The sequence below is a fragment of the Culex quinquefasciatus genome, chromosome 3 (assembly GCF_015732765.1).
Source record: "Culex quinquefasciatus strain JHB chromosome 3, VPISU_Cqui_1.0_pri_paternal, whole genome shotgun sequence".
NCBI lineage: Eukaryota > Metazoa > Arthropoda > Insecta > Diptera > Culicidae > Culex > Culex quinquefasciatus.
Window position 1 is genome coordinate 174145364 of NC_051863.1, and position 16340 is coordinate 174161703.

Consider the following 16340-nt stretch of genomic DNA (forward strand, 5'->3'; position numbering starts at 1 on the left):
GTCGCTGCTGCCTTATGTTTTGCTTTATTTTCTTTTTCCATGATGTTTGATTGCTAAAGTGGTCGTTTTGAGTGGAATAAAGTGCATTCGATCAATTTGCTTTCTAGGTTTCACGTTTGTTTTTTGCTGGCTGTCAACGACGCGCACGTGAACAATGGCAAACAAGTGCTCATGCGGGCGCCATTTTGCAACGCTCCCATTGCTTTCCGTGGACGTGTCCCATGCGATTAGCGTTGATTTATGTTTGTGCATCGCTAGCGTAACATGTGCGACTCTTGGGCGCGATTGTTTTGGTCTAATTGTTCCCGGTGCTCGATGCACTTTTTTACTTTCGATTATTTTATTGCGAGTTCTCGAACAAGTGAGACTCTTAGTTGGGCAATTTTGCTTTAGTAAAACGACCGGATTCAATTATTTACACGTTTTTAGCAACATTGCATTCCAGCTTCCAATTTACGACTCTCTGACACAGTCACACACACCTAGCGCGTCAAAATGGCAAATAATTGACCCATCAGTTAACCTTTACGGCCAGGAAAAATTGAGCAAATGCGTGGCCTATGCTGGCAGCCTCCGATGAGCAGAAAATTCACCAATATATTCTCACACAGTTTTGTGTGCACAATTTGAGTCGATTCATCGCGCGTAAATCGATTGCGAAGGATCTTTCCAACTCAAATATCGTTTCGACAGCACGACTTTGGACCTGTAATTTTTCGTTCATTATTTTTTTGGGAAATAAATTGCACGCTTCTCGCGGGCTGAATTCACTAAAGTATAGCTTTTCAGGCAAATTAGGGTTGAAGGGGTTTTACTAAAAACACTCACTTCAACACTAGCCGAACAGATGTAAGCGAGCCTAAACGATTTCTTTTTGAAAAGCAACAAAAATTGCAATAACAGAAAGCTTGTTGTTGTTCAAAGTTGCTAATTTTTATCGTATTCGCAAGAAAGGCCGTCTATCGCAGGTGGATTGCACGACAGCTAGTGTTATCTCGTCCCTCTGGCGCAGCGGATAGCGCGTTGGACTTCTAATCCAAAGGTCGTGGGTTCGATCCCCACGAGGGATGTTGAGCGGTAAAGCTTTTTTGTGCAGAGGATTTAGTTAGTATTATGTCATATAATTGTTGTGTTTATTGTAAAATGTTAGATTTAATATTAAAATATAAACACAGTTTATATACAACAATATTGAACGACTAATTTGTTTAAATATAAAAATTGTAAATTAATTATTTGATTATTTGAAATGAAAGAAGTAATGTTTTCTTTTCACAGAAACCTTATATTTTCAATTTTTTGCCGTTTCTATACAATAATATAATTGAAAGTGTTTAAAAATTGGAAATAAATTACTAACTCCCAGCAAACCGATATTTTTGCATTAGGCCGTTGCAAATATTTTTTGAAGTTTATGTCCCTCGACTCTGGTAGAGGTCGAGGGGGGGGGGGGGGCAAAAAAATAAAAAAAAATAAAAATTGAAATTACAAGCCATGGTCTCAACATTTGAATGAAAAAAGTGTTTTAAAATGCATTTTACACCTGCCCAGCTGTTTTGTAATCATTAGTGTTCAAAATATGAAAGTGTTGAAGAAGTTTTCGCCGAACAAAAAAAAAACTTTTTGCTGTGCTGTACATTGGATTTTCACAAAAATTTAAAATATTTTTGATCGATCCCAGACATGTCAAATATGATTTTGAATGCAGGAAAATGCATTTCTATTTGTTTTCAGTTGGTTAGACTTCTATTTCCTTTGAAATGTTGAAGTTTTTTGAAAAAATATTTTTTTGCCCTCTGATTTTTCGGACCAATTTTGAAGGGGGGGGGGGCCACATAAACTTTGAAAAATATTTGCAACGGCCTTATTAGCAACTTTATCAGCTGAGTCATCGAAATAATTGACAACTTAAACTCAAATTATTGACTGTCAATTAATTTTTTTAGTCATTTAATCAAATCTTTTTTCTTGACCACTATAAATATTTTCGATTTGCTTAGCCTCATTTCTGAACCGGGTACAAAAAAAGCTTCATATAATGTTCAAACTTATTTAAAGTTTTAGATATGGTATTAGCATAATAAGTGCATTTTACGAAAAGTCATAGTGTTTTAAAATTCAAAAACATTTGCCGGCAAATATTTTGTTTATTTGATTTTCATCAAAATTTGCTTATGAAAATCTTCTGAAGAAAACATCAAATTACAAATTGTAAGCGAAGAAATAATAAGAAATAAGTTAAATTTTCAAATTTACTTTTATATAAAACAATAGAAAATATTTTTAAGTTATTGAAACCTAAACATTATTCGAAAATTATTACTTCGAAATGTCTTTTACTAAAAGGCGTTGCAATTTCAGAAAAAAGAGGTTTTCAAATAAAAATTCATTTTGCATCTGACAATGAATTTAAAAATTAAAAAAAAACTCTGTTTTTCAAACTTTCAAAGATTCCTTATAATGGTCTTCTAAAACATATGAAAAAAATAAAATCCTTAATTAAAAGTTGGTTATTTAGGAAATTAAAAATTTTTGTAGCATAAATTTGAAACAAAAAATAGGTAGGTAATATTTTTTAATTAATTTTTAATCAAATAAAACCATTTGAATCTTCATAGATTTTTTGATTTTTAATACCACAGATCGGAAAAAGAACACAATGTATAAAGCACTTTATGAAACTTTTTGCTTAAACATGTTGAAAACTAGGCTTGTATTTTTGACATGAATTAAATTTTGTATGAAACTCTTATCCAGCTACGTTGTTATGCAATGTTTCACATAAATGAAATAAATTCGAAATCATACAAAACAATAAACGGTATACTCTTTATTTCAACAATTCTATTAGTATTAACAAAGATTATAACTTTTTTCAAATGTTACGGTTGTTGTAAAAGTTTAAAAATTATTTTATATTTTCAGAAAGTTTTTTACATTTAAAATTAAACTGAAAGTACCTGTGTGTACCGTCAATAAGAAAATTAAAGCTATTTAACTCATAAAATCTATTTTCAATTTAAATTTTTGCAAAGTCGTGGCTCGATTACCATCCGATTACAATTCCAAGAAAGAAAATATTTGTGAATTTTTCGAAGGGCCTCAGCAAAAATATTTTTACAAACATGGAAATATTAAAAAAAAAATTAAAACATGCATTAAATTTACACCTAATTCACAGAAAACATATGGTCAAAAAAAAATATTTCAAATTGATGTTGACTTTTTTAATGAAAGTTAGGGTTTTCAAGAAAGTGTTAAACATTTGAAATTGATGTTTCCGTTGCAAATTTGTTTTTTACTGACTCTTGCCAAAAAATATGAAAGAGAGGAGGAGTAAAATATTTAAATTGAAAGCAATAGTTTCATTCAAATAAGGGTTATAAAATTCATTATCTGTTTCGTTTTTAAATTATTTTTTAAAGAACTAAGTTTTAGCGAAAAAAATATGTTTTTTTTTTCGATAAGTAAATTCAAGTTTTATGAATATTTTAAATAGTGCATAATGATTCTCAACATGAAAATGATTATCAACGCAGGAAAATTCATTTCATATCGTTTTTAATTTCTAAATTTGAATTTCTCATACCGGACATATCAAAATTGTAAGAAATACGACTGTATAATTGATTGTTACACTAGCCCCATGGTCGTCTTGCTCACCTTTCCTTTTTTTTACAACTTTGCTTAAGACATCAAATCGATCAGAGATCCCATTAATTAATACAGATTTTCTAATATTTAGTTACAGTTTCTACAGTATGGACAGCTGCCAAATGTATATTCCACGTCATGTGTCACGATTTCTTTTAGAATGCATTCTACACTAGTTCAGTTGTTTTGCAATCATTAGTTTTAGAAAAATGCAAGATTTGACGAAAACTAAAATTTTAGCGAAAAAAGAGGGAGACGAAAACTTTTAAAAATATTTGTACCAGCTTAACCGGTTTTGCAAAGTTTTAAAATCTTTTTCAATTGTTATTGCAATAATTCTTTGTTGTCGATAACAAATAAATTTCAGATAACTTTACAATAGGACGTAACCTCGGGCGTTTTCAAGCAAGGTTACGTCCTTTTGAAAAATTACTTCAGATATGTTCTGCACTGAAATAAATGTTGTTGATAAATTCATGGAGTATTCTCAGCTAATTAGAACATTCAAAGAAGTTTGATAATTCAATCATAATGCCATTTCAAAAAACACCTGTTCCATAAGTCATGTTACTAAAACTTATCTTTTATAGCACATTTATGGTTTATTGTTCACATCGCTTTACCCAACTCTCCACCTCACAACAAACAAGCAAGACGACGACTACGCTCTCACAATCTCTTCGTTTACAACTGACTGCTATACACTATTACTGAATACATCTCATTAGGCAAATATCTCCCGAACCCCATCGGGCCGTAGACACCGTGTCCCATGACATGATGTCACTTTTTTATTGCATTGTTTGTCCAAATGCTCGAGAGACTTAAACTTGCACTGAAACTAAACTGCACGGCTCTTTTCAAATGCGTGTGCGAGAATTCATAAACCAGCCTGCTGCAGTCGGTTAGTTGGGAAGCCATAACAAGTTAGTCGCTCTCGGCTCCAGCTCTCTTGCTCTGCTCGTTGGAGCTCCTCTCAACTACGCTCAATTATGAATGGAGTCTTTTTATGTGCGAGCGCGCCGCCGCCACCACGAACTAGCTCCAAGCCGCTTTATTCGTTGAGTGATCGTCGCCGCGAACGAACGCGAATTTCATCGGTTCTCGACGTGACGGTTTGTTCTCCGTTTGTCTGTGGTTGTGGGTGCGCGAGCGATCGTTCTCGACCGTGAACAATAGCCTGCTTGATCAATAAGCGTTGCGCTGACATGTCAACGCTTGCTGCGTTGCTGTGTGGGTGCGTTTAGTGGCCCGTATGCAAAATGGCGCTGGAATGCTGATTTGGAGCCGTTTTGGGAGTGCGGGAATTTCGCTTTCCAGATCTGGAGCCTGATTCAGCTGCAGCTGGATGCTGGTTTTTTGTTGAATGTCTGCTTGTTTGTGTAGTTGTGCGAGCGCAGCACTAACCGTGGCCAATCAGCATTAGTGTTGGCATTAGCGTTGTTATTCCGCTCGGGTGACTCGCGACAGCGCGAATCCGCGCAATCCAAAAGGGGAAAAAGAAGAAGAATACAAGGAAGAATCGTGTTCGGGCTCGGTCGTGGGGTTGAAGGAAAACCAGTTGTTCATACAGGCCGCATTAAGGCCGAAGGCTTCTCCTAATAGTTTGTAGTCGTCAATTGACGAAAGTGAAATCCCGATAAAATAAAAGTGTTTTCGGCCCGTGTGATATCATCGAAACAGTGCAACCTCGCGTGCAGGTGTAAAATTGGGGCCATTTTTGCGCCATCGTGTGTGTTCGTCGGACCGTTTCGGTCCACTTTTGAGTGGAGCCGAAAGAGCTTGAGGAGAAGGAAGAAACCTAGCAATTAAGAAAAATTAGCAGCGAAAAGTTGCCACAAAAAACCCAATCAAAGCGGAATAGAAGTGTGCAAAAATAATAAACAAAAAAACATGAAACAACACTCTCACACACACATGCAAGGTTCCGCAACCTTTTGCAAATGACACCAATTTTGTGCTGCTGCTGATGCTGCTGAAGAAATAATAATGCCCATCGGAGCAGGCCGGGCCACGTCCGTTCGAGTTGGATGTGGATGTTTTTGTTGTGGGGAACTTCAACGCCTACTCACGACGACGAACCTCGGCTGTGAACGGCGCAAACTTTGTGTGATTCGGATTTATCACGCCGCAAAAGCTGAAGCCAAGTCAAGTGTGATTGACGGTTATGGGGTACATGGGCTCTATTGAGATTCCAAGCGCGTTCTCGACCGGGGATGTTGGCATGGATTTGGAGTTGAAACTTGGCAAAGTCTTGTGGGATGTTATGTAAAACTTTTTATACAGAGCTTTTGAGGCCAATGAAATTAATTTACATCAGCTACTACGAATATTCATGTAACTTCATGAACCTTTTATTCGTTGAATTCTAAATAAATAAATTCTAAAGAAATCGTTGCTTGAATTTTCAAATAACTTTTAAGTTAACATTTTCGCAAGCAAAGGTTTGATTTAAAATTTCCAAACATGGATAAAGAATCTCAATAATTGATGCGTATTACCAACGATTTTCTTTAGAATTAATTTATTTTGAATTCGAATTTTTAAAGTGATGTAACAAAATAGCAACATCCAAAAAACATCAATTCTTTAAAATATAACATCAATTTATCTTCACTACTCATACATTTAGATGGCGTTGTCAAATTTTCTGATTTAAACTCATTGAAAACAAAAATGCATTTTGTAATGTAATATGCTATAAACTATTCAAATTTGACTAAAATTTAGTCACAGAATTCGTATTTGATGTTTATAGTAAGAAAATGAAGAAATGTTTTAAAAAAATATTTCATTATCTGAAGTCCCATACAAACCTTCGGAAAATCGATACTTCGGATAATCGAGTCTTGTCTGTGAATTTTTTTCATTTTACGTAAACCATTTTTTTCAAGTTTTTGACACTCCTAAATTTTACTGAAAATGAAGAGGCAAAAAATGTACTACTTTTTTTTGGATTGACACCGCAGATTGAGCTTTAAAATAAAGTTCATTGTCAAAAAATAACATTTTCATTACAAAAAAAAAACAGTTGAAAACCATTCAGAATACATTGTATAATGCACATTTATTAGGGTGGTCCAAATCTGCTTATTCGGGGTTACCCCCTGAATTCAGTGATTGACCCATAACTAGGCTAAATTCCAAATTTGAGCTTATTCTGACCACGGGAATCCCTCCTTCTTGCCCTTGAAGTTTAGATGGGAAAACCTTCAAAAATGGAGAAAATCAAATGTTTCAGTTTTTCACCTGTGGAAGGCGCAATAGCTATCCAATTCTTACCAATTCTTGGAACTTAGATCTTCATTAAATTAGTTAAAACTTTCCCGGAGAAACCATATTTTAAGAATTGTTTTGCCAAAAAGTTATTAACTACCGAAATTGATACTGTTTGCTTGTTTGGGACCACCCTATTTATGTATTTTTAATTAAATATAGACTTTTTAGATGGTTTTCAAGTTTTGAATTACGAGACACCATTTCAGTTAAGATATTTTGCTAAATTTTGATAGAAGCATAACATAACAGTAGCATTTTGAGATACTTTTCCCCTACAAATTTTAAATATTATGCATGATGTTTGAAATAAAGTTTTTTGTTTTTTTTTTTACTAGAACGAGCTTTGATTAAAAACTGTTATTTGACGATTTTTAAAATTTTTGGATCGAATATGTGTTAAACTTGTATTTATGATATAAATTCAATGTCAGCAAATTTCAAGGCTCTCACAATTTATAACACAAGTTAAAACAATTTTATTTTTTCAAAAAGCCAAATAAAAAACAGAAATGGAGCGACTCTCAGATTTTGGTCATTCGATTTTTTTTTGTATTTTTTAATCCGACTAAAACTTTTTTGGTGCCTTCGGTATGCCCAAAGAAGCCATTTTGCATAATTAGTTTGTTCATATAATTCCTTACAAAGTTGGCAGCTGTCCATACAAAAAAGATGTATTTAAATTCAAAAATTTGTATCTTTTGAAGGAATTTTTTGATCGATTTGGTGTCTTGGGCAAAGTTGTAGGTATGGATAAAGACAACACTGAAAAAATTATACACGGTAAAAAATATGGTGATTTTTAATTTTACTTTTTGTCACTAAAAGTTGATTTGCAAGAAAACACTATTTTTATTTTTTATTTTTTTGATTTGTTTGGGGACATCAAATGCCAACTTTTCAGAATGGGCAAAAAATCTATGACTGAGTTATGAATTTTTTAATCATTACAGATATTTTCAAAAAATCGAAATATTGGTCGCAAAAATTTTCAGCTTCATTTTTCGATGTAAAATCAAATCTGCAATCAAAAAGTACTCTAGTGAAATTTTGATAAAGTGCGCCATTTTCAAATTAAAGCAACTTTTAGGTAACTTTTTTGAAAATAGTCGCAGTTTTTAATTTTTTAAATAAGTGCAAGTGTTTGCCCACTTTTGAAAGCTGAGAAAATTCTATATATTTTGCTTTTTTGAACTTTGTTGATAGAACCCTTTTTTTTTTTTTTTGTTGAGCCTTATGACCACTGCGACCAATTAGAGGAATATTGTGGTGTGACTCTTTTTTTTGTAGCAAATCAGGTTAACCCAACACCATGGAACGATGAGAGGCAGCTCCTGTTTACTGCATGTTGTCCCAGTTAGGGTCGACTTGTTTTATAAAGTCTATCACCCTACTAGGACGGAAATGGTTGATATTGGAGGGATGTTAGATCCCTTTCCCAAAAAATAATATTCTAGTTTGAATCAGGGCACCACAATTACACAAAAGGTGCTCTGATGTTTCATTTTCAATATTACAAAATCTACAATTTGCGTTTGGAATTTTCCTCATATTAAATAAATGGTATTTGCATGGGCAGTGACCAGTTAGTAAACCAGTTATCACCCTTAAATTTTTCTTATCTAGTTTTAATAGTTCTCGAGATAGTTTCCCACCTGGAAAGATAAATCTTTTGCTTGTCTGGAAGTATCTGTAGAATTCCAGATTGAATTGATTGTTAATTGTTCCCAACGTTTTAGCTCCATTTTCAGAGAACAATCTGGAATACCAAAGAAAGGTTCTGGGCCAATGAAGTCAGTTTCAGATCCTTTCCTTGCCAGACTGTCCGCGTTTTCGTTTCCTAAAATTCCACAATGCCCAGGAACCCAGTAAAGATTGACCGAGTTCTTTTGGGACAATTGCTTTAGTAATTTGATTCCTTCCCATACTAGTCTTGACTGGCAGGTATACCCTTTCAGAGCATTTAGTGCTGCCAAGCTGTCGGAAAAGATACAAATATTAGCTAATCTATAATTTCTTTTGAGGCAAATGTGCAAACATTCAATTATTGCATAAACTTCTGCTTGAAAAACTGTTGGAAATTGTCCCATTGGAACAGATGTCTTAATTCCTGGTCCAAACACTCCAGCTCCCGTTTTATTATTCATTCTAGAACCATCCGTGTAGAACAGAATAGAGCCTGGACGAAGATTAGGCCCACCATTATCCCACTCGTAGCGACTTTTAGCGTCCACTGTGAACGGAATGTCATAGTTAGCCTTTGTCGGCATCCAGTCTACTATTGAGTGGCTAATCTTTGCAGCTTAGCTAATTTATTTTGGGCAGTTGATTCTTTAACTTTCGGCCACCACACAAGTGACGCATACGTAATTCTTGTTCTAACTATACATGTATATATCCAATAAATCATTTTAGGGCGGAGACCCCACTTTTTTCCAAAAATTTTTTTACTCAGCCATAGAGAATTAATTCCTTTGTTTAATACATTATTCAGGTGAGCATTCCAATTAAGTTTCCTATCTAAAGTAATACCAAGATATTTCACTTCGTTAGAATACTCAATAGTTGTTCCACGAATAGCAAGATTAGGTAGTGCTAGTGTCCTTCGTCTTGTGAACGGTATTATAACTGTTTTAGAGGGATTTATACCAAGACCCTCATTTTTACACCATTTTGAGATAAAATTCAAGGCTGATTGCATTCGGTTACAAATTTCGCTACCTATTTTTCCCCGAACTATTATACAGATGTCATCCGCATAGCTGATCAGTTCAAAGCCGAGACTCGCCAACTTTTTCAGAAGATCGTCGACTACTAATGACCATAGCAGAGGTGATAGAACTCCACCTTGTGGACATCCCCTCCGTGGTCTGATTACCAATCGTTCTCCTCCAAGGTCGGCAGATATCTCCCTTTCAATAAGCATTGTTTCAATCCATTTGATAATCCATGAGCCAAAGCCCCTTGATTTCATGGCGGAACGCATAGAGCTGTGAGATGCATTATCAAAAGCTCCTTCAATGTCTAGGAAAGCAGCCAGAGCTACTTCCTTGGCTTTGAGGGACTTCTCAATTTTAGAAACTAAACAGTTTAAAGCAGTTATAGTAGATTTACCACTTTGGTATGCAAATTGGCTATTACTAAGAGGAAATTTGATCAAGAACGTTTTTTTTACAAAATCATCAAGAATTTTTTCCATTGTTTTCAATAAAATAGAAGAGAGACTAATTGGACGGAAGGATTTGGGACTTGTTTTGTCCCTTTTCCCAACTTTTGGAATAAATATGACCCGTACCTCTCTCCAAGCTTTTGGGATATAGCTAAGAGCGATACTGGCTCGAAAAATGTCTGTTAATTTAGCATTGATAATATCTTTACCCTGCTGGAGAAGAGCAGGAAAGATGCCATCCATCCCTGCGGATTTAAATGGTTTGAAAGAGCTCACCGCCCAGTCAACCTTGGAACGAGTAAATATTTCACAGGCTTGATTATGGGCAAGTACAGACCAATCTTTTGTCAGTCTTTCGCCCACGGCCTGATCTATACAACTTATTACCTTGGTCGAGCCAGGAAAGTGAGATTCCATCATTAAATCCAGAGTTTCAGATGCATTCTTTGTAAAACACCCATCTGCTTTTTTAAGATTTCCTAGACCGTTTGAATGATCTTTGGAAAGAGCTTTTTGTAATCTTGCGACTATTGGAGTTTCCTCGATTTTTTCACAAGAACGTCTCCAGTCGTTGCGTTTAGAACGTTTTATTTCTTTATTGTATTCAGTCAGGGCTTTTTTATATGAGTCCCAATCTCCAGATTTTTTTGCTCTGTTGAACAACCTTCTAGATTTTTTCCTTAACGCAGCTAATTTTTCATTCCACCAAGATACCTCACGATTTGAAGATCTTTGCTGAACTGGGCAACTAGCGGAGTAAGAATTGGTTATAGCAATAATTAATTCAGACGAAGCCTTCTCCAACTGATCAACAGTACGGATTTCGGCTTCGGAATTGAAAACGTAGTCATTTAGAAGAAGTTTATAGGAGTCCCAGTTGGTTTTCTTGGGATTCCTATAACTTCCAATTATCATTTCACCTGCATTGTATTCGAATTCAATTTGTTTATATTCTGAGAGTGATATTTCATCAGAAACCTTCCAATTTATAACTCTTTCAGAAATAACTTCGCTACAAAACGTGAGGTCAAGAACCTCCTGTCTTGTTGCTGTAACAAAAGTGGGATTATCACCATTGTTACAAATGTCAATATTGTTAGTTGTTATGTAATTGAGCAAATTCTCACCTCTATTGTTAATGTTAGTGCTACCCCATACTGTGTGATGAGCATTGGCGTCGCACCCAACAATAAATTGTTTATTTATTTTTTTGCAGTAAGAGATAAACATTGTTACATCAGATGGAGGGGCCTCCTCGGTGTCTCCGGGGAAGTACGCAGATGCAATACACACCCAGGTACTTCCTCTGACCTCCATTTGAATTGCAACAATGTCTCTTGAAATAAATTCGGTTATTGGAATAAAATTTGTATCATTTTTTACTATCATAGCTGCTCTAGGGTTGGGAGAATTATTATCGTATAATAGTTTACCCATTTGAGCTGAAATTCCATTAATTTTACCCTTATTTATCCAGGGTTCTTGAATGAGCCCTACGTCAATATTATTTTTACTAAACCTTCTGCTAAGAACGGCTGACGCTCCTTTGGCATGATGAAGATTAATTTGAATAAATCGTTTCATTGTTGAATTTTTTTCACCTTTTTTTAGAACCCTTAGTTGCTGAGATATTGCCATGCAAAGGTTTACAAACAGGAAAATTGTTTTTTCTAAGTCGCACCCAAACAACCCACCAATTCAAAATTGGGCAAACATGTGCACTAATTTTAAAAAATGGAAAACTGCGACTATTTCAAAAAATTTACCTAAAAATGGCTAAAACTTGAAAACGGTGCACTTTATCAAAATTTTACTGAAGTACTTTTTGATTGCAAATTTAATTTTACATTTTTGAAAATTGTTGCGACCAATAATTGATTAAAAAAATTATAACTCAGTCAAAGATTTTTTGCACAACCAGGAAATTTCTGAAAAAATGGCATTTAATGTCCCTTAAAACATATAAAAAAAATTAAAGATTGTGTATTTTTGCTAATCAACATTTAGTGACAAAAAGTAAAATTAAAAATCACCATTTTTTTACCGTGTATCAGTTTTTTCAGTGTAGTCCTTATCTATACCTACAACTTTGCCGAAGACATCAAATCGGTTAAAAAAATTATTTTTGAATTTTCATACATCATTTTTGTATGGACAGCTGCCAAATTTGTAATGGAAATTATATGGACAAACTAGAATCATGGTTACACTTTTTAAAAGCCGAATCTAAGAAGTGTGGAAGAAAATTTGTTCCGAACCTACAATTTGAATTGTAATTGAATAGATATTTTATAGATTTTTCTAAGATATTATTGAAGATCTAGTAACCCTATTACAAGTTACAGCCACTTGAGTAATCATCGAACATGAATCATTCATTCAGTGTTTAGATGTAGGATCATAAATGTAGTGAAGAAATGTCCAGATCTACAACGTGACTTGTCGTTAAATAGAAAATAAAGTAACCCTGCCTCAAATTATGTCCACTTAAGTAACATTGATCCTTTTTTGTAATTCGGATCTTGGTAGGGGAAATATACCCATTTTAATCACACTAAGCCGTTCGACCAATTCTCATCACATTTGCCGTTTTCCGCTATTAAATCAACATTTTCAGATTCATCAACAATAATAAGTTGCTTGCTCACTTTTATTTGAGCTATTTATTACTTTAGAACAGTCAAAAAGACTTTATTTAAGCTGTAATTCATGATTAAAGTGCTGATAGGTCGATAATAGAAATAGGCTGAGAAAGGGTATAGTTCCCCTAATTCAGTTGAATTTGGTTGAAACAGTTTCATCGAAGATTTTTTTATGTCTCTTCTACAGTCTAAGATTGGGTTTAAAGAGCTAATTTATTGTCCATTTTTATATCAAGACGATAGTTTGCGTCAAAATATATTTCCCCTAAAACCAGCATGCTCTTCCGCACAGCAGCTGCGGCGTAATAAAATCACCATAATGGTCACTTACTTTCCGCTAAATTAAGCCAGGTCTGACCTGGTCTATCCAATCTAATCACGTCTACCCCACTGCGGTGTCGCACTCCAAAAACAGTGACCACTAAAAAAACCCGACACCTCCAAATGACCATCCACAGGTTCCACTCTAGTCACTCGTATAATTGACCATTATATTCAAATACGAATACTAATCCACATCCGCTGGATTAGATTCACTTTGAGCTCTCGCAACCCCCAAGCTAACGAGGAAATAATCTATAAAGTCGGACAATACTGGAATCTTTTTGCGCGCTCATCCAGTTGGACACTAATTGCCGAGTGTTTAGAACTTTTTCTGTCCGCCCGGGGTTGTGATCATAACTTTGGGGGGGGGGGCGGACATCGACGCAGCTCAGAACAGTCGAGCCGAGGCAATTCTTGACATTTTGCCTCCTTCTTCCTTCTTATTGCTCACGGCAAGATCAAGTTCCAGCTTGAGTTGGTCTTTTTTTGTTTGCATTACTTGCTTAGCGGCACCGAGTGCCGTGCGGCTCACCAAGGTGAGCAAGAGTAAAGCTGGTGAGGCTCGTCGACTTCAAAGTGCCATTCTTCCGAGCAAAATGGCTCGTGGAGAAGCTTCAACGACGCATGGTTCACGGTCAACGCGCGATCGTAACATTTAATCAACTTTGACTGGTGGCGTTGGATAAAAATGATTCAAGAATCAACTAAATCAATCCGGTTTTTGAACAACCCACGCCGTCGAGACCAAACTTGATCATACATGCCCGTAACGCAAAATTTCGTACTCTCCAAAATGGGAAAGTCTGGTGTCCTGAGGTTCGGAGTTTCGAACCGGGTTAAGCCGGCGTGTAGGTGATACCGATCGGTCGTCGAACGTACTCAAAATCGCCTGTAGGTTTGTGTTTTTTTGTTGCTGTCGAGTTCATGTGGAGGTATTTTATGTCTGAATCATAAACTTGCTGGGTATCGCCAGCAGCTGCCAGCATTCCAGCCAATCTTACAACAAAACGTTCCGTTGATAATGCTGCAATCGGTGCGCAGAATCCGGGTTGTAAAAAAAAGGGAAAACTCTTATGGTTTGAGAGTTGAGACGAAAAGTGAGGTGCAAATGGGGCTTTAAAACTTCCGACCGGATGAGAGATTTAATAAATGGTGTCCCATTTCAATCGCAGTCTTTTCATGTTATTTCAAAAATAACACAGTTTTTCCTGAGTTATGAAGTTGAAACGACTGCATCAGTTGTTATGATTGTCCACAAGTATGGAATGATCAAATATCTTGGCATGGGGTAAAAAAAATTGGTAATATCGGTAATTGTTTTCGAAAACCTGTACGTTTTGGTCTTAACTTCTTTGTTGGAGGTTTGCAGGAATGCAATATTATCCAACCTGGATTTTAGCAATTCTTGTGACAAGTACTGAGCCATATTTGTTATTTACTTTGATTTTCATATAGATAAAACAGAATCCATTGTTTTGCGTGGAATTAATAGAATGATGAATGTAAAAAAATAAGATTTGTTCTCAAAAAAATTAAATTATTTTCACTCGAATTCACAAAAATACTATTAGGGGACAGGGGGTAATATGCACCCCCTAAGAGAAAACTGTAATTTCTCAACCATAGCAGCATTTCTGTGAAAGAATTTCGCTAGATGTTCTTAAACAACTATAATTCTACGTCAACCAAGTGAGAGTCATTAAAACCCTCAAATTTGTTTAAAAAATAACATATTTCTGAAAACATTTTTGATTCATTTAAAACAACCTTTCGGGGCAATACGCACCACAACATTGGGGCAAAATGCACTACAACAACGGGGAAAAATGCACCACAACAACGGGGCAAAATGCACCGGGTAAAGCAGTTTTCACTAGTCATCACTAGATGACACCGCTGTTTTTACAAAGGACCATCACAGCGGTGCATATTGCCCCGACCACGCTTTTTGTAAAAAAAATTGGATGGAAAATACATTTTTTGATATTTTTGAACTCATCTATCTATAGAATGATGAAGATTACGGCAAAAACTATATAAATCAACATTTACAATATCAATAAATGCTTTTTATATTGTCCAAAAATCAAATCGAAAGTTCAATGAAAATTAGATGAAAACACAACAGTTTCCAATTCCCATGAATTTTTCCCTGGAAAATTCTTCCTAATAACGAGAAAAGCTGGGGATGCATATTACCCCCTCTCCCCCTAAGACAAAAATACTATCAAGAATGGGCAAGTTTTTTTTCAAATTAAATTTTGTTTTTTTATTTGGATGCAACTTTGTGTGTGTGTGTGTTTTTTTATGAAAAGTAATTTTGCTTCATTGGTTTGTCCATATAAATCTCGATACAATTTTGGAAACTGTTCCATACGTTACCGAGCGGAACCAACGTTTATGACTGAAAGGCTCGTTAATAAAGATAACTAACTAACTAACTGTTCCATATAAAAAGCCTTTTTAAATATTAAAAAAAAACTGTATCTTTAGGACAGGCTTTCTGAACGATTTGGTGTATTTGGCAAAGTTGTAAGTACTGCTTAGAACATTTTAGAAAAAAGTGACATTTAAAAAAAATACTGATTTTTTCATTTTGACTTTCTACACACAAAAAAACTGTGCAAAATAACTGTTTTTGAAAAAATCTTATTTTTGTATAAGTTTTAGATCACAAAAAAGCCGCTATTAGAGCTATGGTACAAGTGGGTCAAAAATCATTTGGCAGTGTTGCCAATTTTTCGAATAAATCATGATTTATTAAACGGTTGCCTAGAGCCTGAATGTAAAAAAGATCGATAGAAAAAGAACAAATCAGCAGCAAAATTAAAAAAAAAAAACTTCATGAGTTTTTTCTCTCTTTTAAAACATGATTACTGCCCATGTTCGCATAAATGTCCCATATGCAAAAACGACAACCTGAGAAAAACGCAAGGCAAGTTTGTCCCACACATAAGGCAACGTGTTAAGTTTTTACGAATAAACTGGATTTCCTCCATATTTCTTTATGCTTTTCTGAAAGATCTCACGATTTTTAACAAAACTGCATCAATAACTCAAAAACGATGAAAATGCATATGGGACATTTATGCGATCAGAGGCAGATTAGTTCTTTGGATTATTCAAAATATGCTTTTTATCCATTTTGGTTAGTTTTTTTGTGTATTTTCAACAAAACAAATGCTTAAAAAATAATTAGTTTAACTCTTCCAGGTTTGATGGGTCAAATGACATCTTTTTTTCTAAATCAGCGTATAATTTTCGTATGGTATTAT

At 34.9% G+C, this 16340-nt stretch overlaps 1 protein-coding gene and 1 non-coding gene across 3 annotated transcripts in view; both read left to right on the forward strand.

Annotated features, from left to right (window-relative positions):
- The window catches only part of LOC6051546, a 153925-nt gene that overhangs the window by 105917 nt on the left and 31668 nt on the right, over window positions 1-16340 (forward strand). The gene's annotated exons all lie outside the window — the stretch shown is intronic.
- Window positions 998-1070, forward strand: Trnar-ucu. The gene has a single exon. It is a non-coding gene; the product is annotated as a tRNA-Arg (tRNA).